Here is a 9,370-nt window from a genome sequence, read left to right on the forward strand (position 1 = left end):
GTCCTCCCGGGGCGGCCCCTCGCCCCTCCCTGCCCGCCCGCACTGTCACCGGTGCCCGCGTCCAGCGCCTCACTGCCTCTTGCTGCAAAGGTTCATTGAGCATGTCCCGAGGCTTAACGAACTGTGTGCCTCCAGGAGGGTTCTCTGTGTTTCTCCACTCATCTCACTAGTCAACCGGCATTTTCCTTCCCTGCTAAGTACAGAGGACTTGTCCCCCTTCCCCCAGCCTTTCTGCTCTGCAACCCCTCCGTATTTAACATTCATAGATTACAAAGCAAACATGCTGGCTGGAGATGGCATGGGAGATCCAGGCGAGAGTCCCTTCCTCCTCTCCTATCTTCTCTCTGATTGATTCCTGTAGTCCCCGGCTCACACCTCTGACAGCAGCAGCACAGACTGACGCGTTCACTTAGGTCGGTTTGAGAGTGGACTTTTTCACTTTGCAGAATTTTCTTAAGTCCTGAATGGGAAGCACTTCTCTTTTGTTTCTGCACTTACGAGTTTCATCTAAGGACTATCAAGCTCTGCCTGTTTATATTTCTCTTTGATTTGGGGTGTTGAGTCAGTTCTTAAAAAAAGCGAAGGAATGGTCTCAGCAACCTTTTTTTTCTGAATTTTTATATTACAATGGCTGTAATTGGAAAAATAACACAGGTAGTAAATCCACAGTGTGGCAGCTTTAGTGCCATTGTTCTGCCAGTCCTCCTCTCTACTCTTTTTTTTTTTTTCCTCTCAGTCTTTGAGTCGTTCTCCAATTCCCACGATTGGGTTGATGGTAATTGGGTATTTGTTAAATAAATTAGATGACATTTCCTTTGCAATATATTTCCATAGAGAATGTGGTTTGCACCTGTATTTAATGGAAAGGAAATCCCATGTACTGCTTTCTATTTCTGTGTCTGTATAAGAAACTCTATGGGAGTCTAGGGTCGCACCCCGTGTCCGTTGGTGTCCGTTTTTCATGTGTGTTTGAGAGCAGCCTGACCCTGGACTGACGCTGATTCTTCTGCTCACTGAATCCCCCGATGGGGTCTGACTGGCTCTAATTGGCAAGGAGAATACAGTGCCATGCAGCCTGTAGCTGGAAGCCATCTACCACTAGCTCTGTGTTCTTTCTCTTGCAGTTTTTCTGGTAGTTAAAATTAGTCTTTTCCTGTTTCTTGGCTGCTTCTCATTCATCCAATGATGTACAAACACCCAGTCTCTGCTTTTAATCGCTACCCTCAGGATCTAGGCTGATTGCTTGTTCTATAGCAAAGACAAATTTGTGTGCATTTAATGCCTCTCCACCCTTCCATACTTTTTATTTTCGTGTTCCTGCTTTCCAGTAATTAGGTTATCTTCTTTATGTGTTAACTGAGGGATCGTGGTGCAGATTCCGCTTCCGTGCCTTTTTCTCTGTCCCACTGGGGCTCTTCTCCTCTGTCAGCCTGTCGGTTCACAGAGAGAACTATCAGGACTTTTATAACCACATTAAATACATCACAAAATAAATTCAAAGTGTAGGAGCTCTAACGCATTCATTTTATTGTTCGATGAGGTTTTTGCCTTTAAAAGTGTATAATTGAGCACATGCAGCCTGAAAGAGGGGTCGGGAGTGTAGAAAGCTTTCTGAAAGTTCTCTTCCCTTCTTAGAACACCATTCTATGTTACCCATGATCCGATAATTTGGGCATTTTGAGTCATATCACATAATTTCTTTCAACTAGCTTTGCTCTAGAAAGGATGTAAGTTGGCTTATAAAAATCTATTCAGTTTAAAAAAATGAATAAAAAATGTAGGTCAGTGAGATCAAGACAAACGGTAAAGTGATAGGAGGAGAGATAAGATGAAGCCAGAAATGAGGTTTATAGAGAAAACTGCATTGATGTTTTTGTTACAAATGGTGCTAGGTCTGCCATTAACGTTGTTAGCAGCCAATGTAAAGAAGGAAATGCTATCGGTCACATGATTCGTGGTGCCCTCTTACCATTGACACGAACAAGAAAATTTACCTTTTACGTGATGTAAATGGACTAAATATTTCTCCTTTCTTAAGCAAGAACTAAATAAAAGCTTTTAATGTTTTTGCTTTTTATAAGGAGAGCAATATTATCACAAGAATATGGTGTGAATATATTTTTGAAACAAGTAGATAATGTAATAGCACTTTTCCTTGCAGTTATCTGATAATTTAGAGGGAGAGAAAGGTAATGTTGAATCTGTTTAATTAAAAATAGTAGAGTCTATTTCTGTCAGTTCAAATTTAAAATGTTGACTTCAGTCATTATTTGGGGGTGACTAGGTTACCTGGCTACACTTCATTCAGGACCCAGAAAGAGTGACTATATTTATTCTCATGTCTTTTATGACTTTTAATGTTCTAATGTGTAATAATATACAATTATATATTCCCTATTAATATCTATATATGTAATAGACAAACTGTTAGTCTATCTGACTCATCTTTCTCTAGAATTTTGCTGTTATGGAGTTAACTTATGTACTGTATATTTTTACAATTTTCTGCTTGGAGAGTAAGGGCTCTATAGATCAGGTACTCTTATGTATCCTTTTATATCCACAGTGTTCAGGTTTAAGCAGGTCAATGTCTGGAATTAGAAAAACAACAGTGCTTAAAATAAGAAACAAACAAACGAAACTCCTTGTTAGAGTTCCACTAAAAAGAAACAAACTACCTTGTGTTTTCCAAGTAAACATCAAATCTTTTCACATATCATGACCAAGATTTTCTACTATTGACATGTGAAAATGGGATTTTAAGTTATAGTTGTTTTGATGTAAGATTTGTCTTTAAAAGATATAAAAGTATGTATGCCCCATTATTAAATTCCAGTGCTGTTTACTTAATAAAATGGCATTATTAAAAGATCACTGGCTTTCTCTGTTTGATGTTAATGACATTTTTGAATTAACCAGCTCATCCTGTACCCTGATAAAATATCATTTGTACATTAAGTTAATTAAAACATTGTTTGTAAGTGAGTTAAGTGGTTCAGTAGGTCACTTTCTCTATGCTATGGTTATGACACCTCAACCTAGCTGTCATGTTGCTGATCTGATCTTGTTGTCTAGCCATCTTTGTGTAAATGTCTTAATCTCTTTATCTCATCGTCCCCAATGGGCAAGCAAGCAGATGCAGCACATCTGTAGCAGTTGAGGTGTCTCTGAGCTTTTGCCTTATTTGTGTTACAGACTTTTATTTAAATCATGCCCTCCTTTCTCTTTCCCTTCATTTGACCCAGATAAGGTTCTAGGTTCTAGTTAACAGATCATAACTATTATTATGTTCCATCAAATCATAGCATAAATGTAGGGAAGCAGACCAATGGTGAATTCATGTCTAGATCAATCATCTTTCTTGGATCATCTGCCTTGCCTACTGGAGCTTCTTTTAGCATTTGCATTGTCTGTTTTGATGTTTTAATCCTCTATGTTAATGTGTTACCAATAATGGTGAATGGGTAAGTACCAAGATAAAAATTAAAGGAATCAAAATCTTGCATTTTCAATATATGCCAGTATTCCCTATAAGTGCAAAGTAACATATGAAGAAGCAAAAGTAAACTTTTACTTGAACTGGACAAAACATGATTTTAATTATATTTTGAGTTTCTTAGAAGATGTGTCTTAGTACTCATATCACAGCTGTTTTGTGAAATCAGAAGTAAACATATCTTAATCAGACTTGGAAAATATACCAACTTAATTAATTTAACAGCTGCTTCAGTAAACAACACTAAAGAACATAGTCTACTTTTGGATGTCTCGATAACATCAGCAACCAAAACCATTAAGAAGTATGAGAGAGGAGCTCTAATTCAACAGTGGTGGTCAAGCTTTTGGTGGTCACAGTACCAACTCTTACTTACAGAAGCTGCAAATATCTAATCTCCTGCAGGTGGAATTTATGCTCACCCTTTTTGACATTTTGGTCCAACCATTTATGCAAACCATAAACATTTGCAGTTAATTAAGATTTTAGAAAATAGAAGTAAAAGTTGAAATCTTACTAATTTAAAAGTAAAGTTGACTTAGTTTTCATCCAGTAGATTCCTTTAGATATGCATTTCTATTTTTTTTTCTTGGATATATTTTAAGTCTCAGGATCTCTATCAGTTTTAATTCACTTACCTTTACAGATGTCTAATTTCTCTTTTATGTAGCACTCTCTCACCAAGACCTTTGTATATAAAGTTGTTTCCATAAAGAAACAAAACCTAAGATTCATTTGTTCATGACCAGGTATTTCTCTGTATTGTCACTGTTTACATACCATTCTTCTCAGTATGGGATAAAAATATCTAATGGTTTCTTAGAATTAGTCTAATTTGTTCTTTATGGTTTTAAAGAATGGCCATATGTATGTTGCATCTTGATCATTTCCCATCTCTACCCTGTCTCCCAAGTCTGTCAGGTACGTTAACTTGACTTGTCTTTGATATTTGACCCTCCATCAAAATAATCATCCTTCAAAAATATTGCTATCAAATATGATTCTCACCTTTATATATTAGCCATTCCTGGTCTCATCTACAATATTTCCAAAATGTACTTAGAATCCAGCTTAAAACATTTTGTGTAGATCTTTATGTGTAGAACTAGACTGTATGCCTCCTGTGGACCAGGAACTAAATTCTTCCACCCCTCAATCGGATATACTTTGTGTTTAAATTTTTATTGGCTGAGTAGCGTATATATAGGATGTCTCATTTGTTTGTCTGAGACTAACTCCAAGAGACTGCATTATAATGAAGAAGCAGAACATTTTCACCACCTATTTTTTTTTGTTGTTCACCAATAAGCCTGTAGTTAGCCAGGTATACCACTAGATGGCACTCATGCTCTAATTAGCAATGCCATTTAAGTTCTGACCTAAGGATGTTCTGATTTTTTAGGGAACTGAGAGGAACCCCAAATTAGCAGTTGAAGCTATAAGAAAAGTTGTATAGATCATATGACATGAAGTATCTAATAAATACATTGGCAAACTGCAAAATTCAGAATGTTTCAAAGGTGCCCTTACACTCAGTGGGAAAACAAGAGCTATTAACATTTGTTGAGGGCTAAGTATACACTAGGCATGTAAGCATGCTTTAGATAAACTGTTTAATTCTGTACTAATGATCTAATGAAACACAAATCTAAGTAGAGTTCCTCCACCATAGTGTTCTTAACTTGTTCACTAAACAAATCCCCATTTTAATTTGAATAAAATGATTAGAACACCACAAAACAAGTTGTTTGTATCAGTCAGATTAACATACCTCACATATAAAGAATCCAATTAATGGGGAATAGTTTTAGCACAAATGCAATGCAAGGTAAAATACCAGATTAAATTTAATTGGCAGTTTGTGGCATTTGCATATACTCACCAGGATATATGGTTCATTCAATTGACATTTATTAGGAATCTACTACTTTAAGAACTGCACAGAGATGAATAAATTTACATATAAGATTTTGGCAAAAACTTTTGTATACAAATGTATAATCTCACATTCTAGTGTTTTACCTGAATATCTTATTCAACTTGCCAACTGGCATATAACAACCTGCAGTTTTGGAGGAAAATACATTGTTTCCACACATGCTGTTTTTTTTTTTTGTTTTTTTTTTTCAGAAGATACTACATTTTGTTATATCAGAGTTATTTGCCATAATACTTATTTATATCTAGCTTCCTGTGTTTATGAGTTAGAAGATCTTTTCCCTGTTACCATATCAGGTTCAGCCTGGCACCTGGAAATGAGCTGTGTTCTTTATACCTGAACTACCATCGACCATCACTTATGGTAGTGATAAGGTGATCAGGGCTCAGCTGGGAATTGTTTTGATGATGCAGGAGGCTCCCTTTCCAACAGCTACATTGGCTTTGCTTGCTGACAATGGTAAAAACTTGCTTTGTGTCTGTGAACTCTCAAGATATAATTTATAAGCTATGCGAGTACAGACACACCACCAATATTTTATGCTTAAATAGCACCTTTCTTGTAAGGATCCCAAGCCCACTTAATGTGGCAACAAATATTAATCAATGTATTATAGCTACGTGACACTTCTTTTATATACCTCTTATTATTTCCTGGTACACACATTTTATATGAAAGAAAAAAATCATAGACTGTGAACCTACTGTCATTATAATTGGTGACGAGCTTCTCCTGGTGTTATGAAAATAAATTTCTTCAGGTGCCAAAGTACAATATAGTGCAATTTTATTATCAAACCTTAATTGATTATTAATTATCAGCTCACAAAGGGCTGACAGTCTTCTTGTAGCAAAGAGAAAGGAGGCTAAGTTGGACAGTCCCAAAGAAAGGCAAAAGGCTGAGCAAGGTAGCATCATGTCGGCTCAGGTGTTTCTGTTAAACAATGCTTGCTAATGAGGTAGCAAGATACTGATAAGAATCCAGAGCAGAAGAAATCATATCAGAACCCACTGGAAGCCAATATGAGACAAGAAAAACATGGCAATGCTTACTGAAAAATGACAGCAGTGGGTGTTCTGTATTCATGGCAAGACTTAGAATAATGCCAACAACAGTGACAAGGCCGGAAGGATACAAAGTATGGTCATTTTTCCAGTGGATATCTGCATAATTAATGTGTAACAAAGTATTTGTATTAAGGAAAACTGTATGTTTGACCAAGAGACATTTAAAAACACTAATAGAATAGTCACTAAAACCAGAGCTTTTGGATATAACAAGAATAATGGAAAAAATCAGTTTTCTACCCAGATAGTATTTTTTTTTAAGTTGAGTGATAGTTATACTAAAAGCACAGATTTCAGCACAGGGCAATATATGCATGTAACAAAACTGCACTGCACCTTCTAAGTCTATACAAATAAATTTTTAAAAAATAAAAAATAAAATAAGGGCAAAACTACCTGACTTCTGGCCTCATGGACCAGTCCCTGGGAAGACTGTGACTTTATAGGCCATTTCCACTCCAAGCCCTCATCCCTTATTCCAGGTCTACTTTGCCTGTTAGCTATCCCTTGTGCATGTTCTTCTTGGCAAAGCAGTGCACAACTGTGCCAACCCTCTAAAGTGAGCAAGCTGCAGCTGTCCCACTCATCTTCTCCTCAACATCCAAAATAGAATTGCAGACCTTTCCCCCAACCTTTTCCTTTTCTTTTCCCTTTTTTTTTTTTTATTATACTTTAAGTTTTAGGGTACGTGTGCACAACGTGCAGGTTATTTACATATGTATACATGTGCCATGTTGGTGTGCTGCATCCATTAACTCGTCATTTAACATTAGGTATATCTCCTAATGCTATCCCTCCCCCTTCCCCCCACCCCACAACAGGCCCCGGTGTGTGATGTTCCCCTTCCCGTGTCCAAGTGTTCTCATTGTTCAGTTCCCACCTATGAGTGAGAACATGCGGTGTTTCGTTTTTTGTCCTTGCGATAGTTTGCTGAGAATGATGGTTTCCGGCTTCATCCATGTCCCTACAAAGGACATGAACTCATCCTTTTTTATGGCTGCATAGTATTCCACAGTGTATATGTGCCACATTTTCTTAATCCAGTCTATCATTGTTGGACATTTGGGTTGGTTCTAAGTCTTTGCTATTGTGAATAGTGCTGCAATAAACATATGTGTGCATGTGTATTTATAGCAGCATGATTTATAATCCTTTGGGTATATACCCAGTAATGGGATTGCTGGGTCAAATGGTATTTCGAGTTCAGTATGGCCTGAATGAAAGTTCCAACTTCTACTCTCCTAGAGTACAGTTGATCCTTGACCAACACGGGTTTGAACTGCATGGATCCATTTATACACAGGTTTTCTTCCACCTCTGCCACCCCGAGACACCCCTCCTCCTCCCCTTCCTCCTTCCCTTCTTCCTCTTCAGCCTACTCAACAGGAAGAAAAAGTCTTTTTTTTTTTTCTTTCTCTGAGTGGGAGCCTCACTTTGTTGCTGCCCAGGCTGGAGTGCAGTGACGGGATCTCAGCTCACTGCAATCTCCACCTCCCAGGTTCAAGCGATTCTCCTGCCTCTGCATCCCTAGTAACTGGGACTACAGGCGCCTGCAAACCAAGCCTGGCTTTTTGTATTTTAGTAGAGAAGGGGTTTCAACATATTGGCCAGGCTAGTCTGGAACTCCTGACCTCAACTGATCTGTCCGTTCCAGACTCCCAAAGTGCTGGGATTACAGGCGTGAGCCACTGCGCCTGGCTGAGGATGAGTTTTATGAGATGATCCTCTTCCACTTAATAAATAACAACTATGTTTTATTTTCCTTTTGGTTTTCTTAACATTTTTTCTCTAGTTTATTTCATTGTAAGAATGCCATATATAATACATATGACATACAAAATATATGTTAATCAACTGTTTATGTTCTTGGTAAGTCAATAGTAGGCTATTAATAGTTAAGTTGTGGGGGAGTCAAACGCTATATGCAGATTTTTGTGTGAGGGTTGGTGCCTCTAACTCTTGCATTATTTAAGGGTCAATGGTAGTTGGTAATAACACAAAGCTTATCCTGATTTGTTCTCAATGGCAATAGTTACTACAATATGAAAATACTCTCTGTACGAAGCTATGGAAAATACATTTCTTTTTAAAGTCTAAATTGTTGGCTTTCATATTCTGATATGGAGCAAAACATGTTTGTGCTTCATACCTCACTAACTCTTAACTGCAGATAATGCACACACGTATTGAATAAATGAAAGCACAGGAACCATTATTAATATTAAAGAAATATTAATATGGAAGCCTGAAAGAATTAGGAGATATTCTCTCTGACATCTTAGTCGGACCCAGGTTCTTAGTGGAGGTACGGCTTTGCTTACTGACAGCAAAACTGAATCTAGTACAAATAGCCACAAACATTAAGCTTGTCTTTCTCAAAGTACCTAAATTTGAGGTAGGATATTTTATTGTATATATTTAAGATGTATAACATGATGCTTTGAGAGATACATATTTTTTACATGTGTATATGTATGTATGTATAATTATTATAGTTAAGCAAATTAGCCTATCATTATGCTGTACAATTTATTTTTATTATTATTTATTAGGCATTCATCCTACATAACTGCAAGTTTGTACTTTCTGACCTGCTTCTTCCCATTTCCAGCACTGCCCGCCCTGCCCCAGTAATGACTATTTTTTAGATGCCACATATAAGATTATGCAGTATTTTTCTTTCTGTGTGTGCCTTATTTTAGTTAACATTATGTCCTCTATTTCTCACTATAAATCAGTGTTAAGATTATTTCCTATAAAATAAAATTTCCAAATAAGTATCTACACTGTTATATAAATTTTGCAAACAAAATAAAAAATAGTTTATTGTTACGTCTCTCAAAGTGATTTGAATTTTAACCAAAAGCC

Source organism: Pongo abelii, chromosome 18, assembly GCF_028885655.2.
Source record: "Pongo abelii isolate AG06213 chromosome 18, NHGRI_mPonAbe1-v2.0_pri, whole genome shotgun sequence".
NCBI classification, from domain to species: domain Eukaryota; kingdom Metazoa; phylum Chordata; class Mammalia; order Primates; family Hominidae; genus Pongo; species Pongo abelii.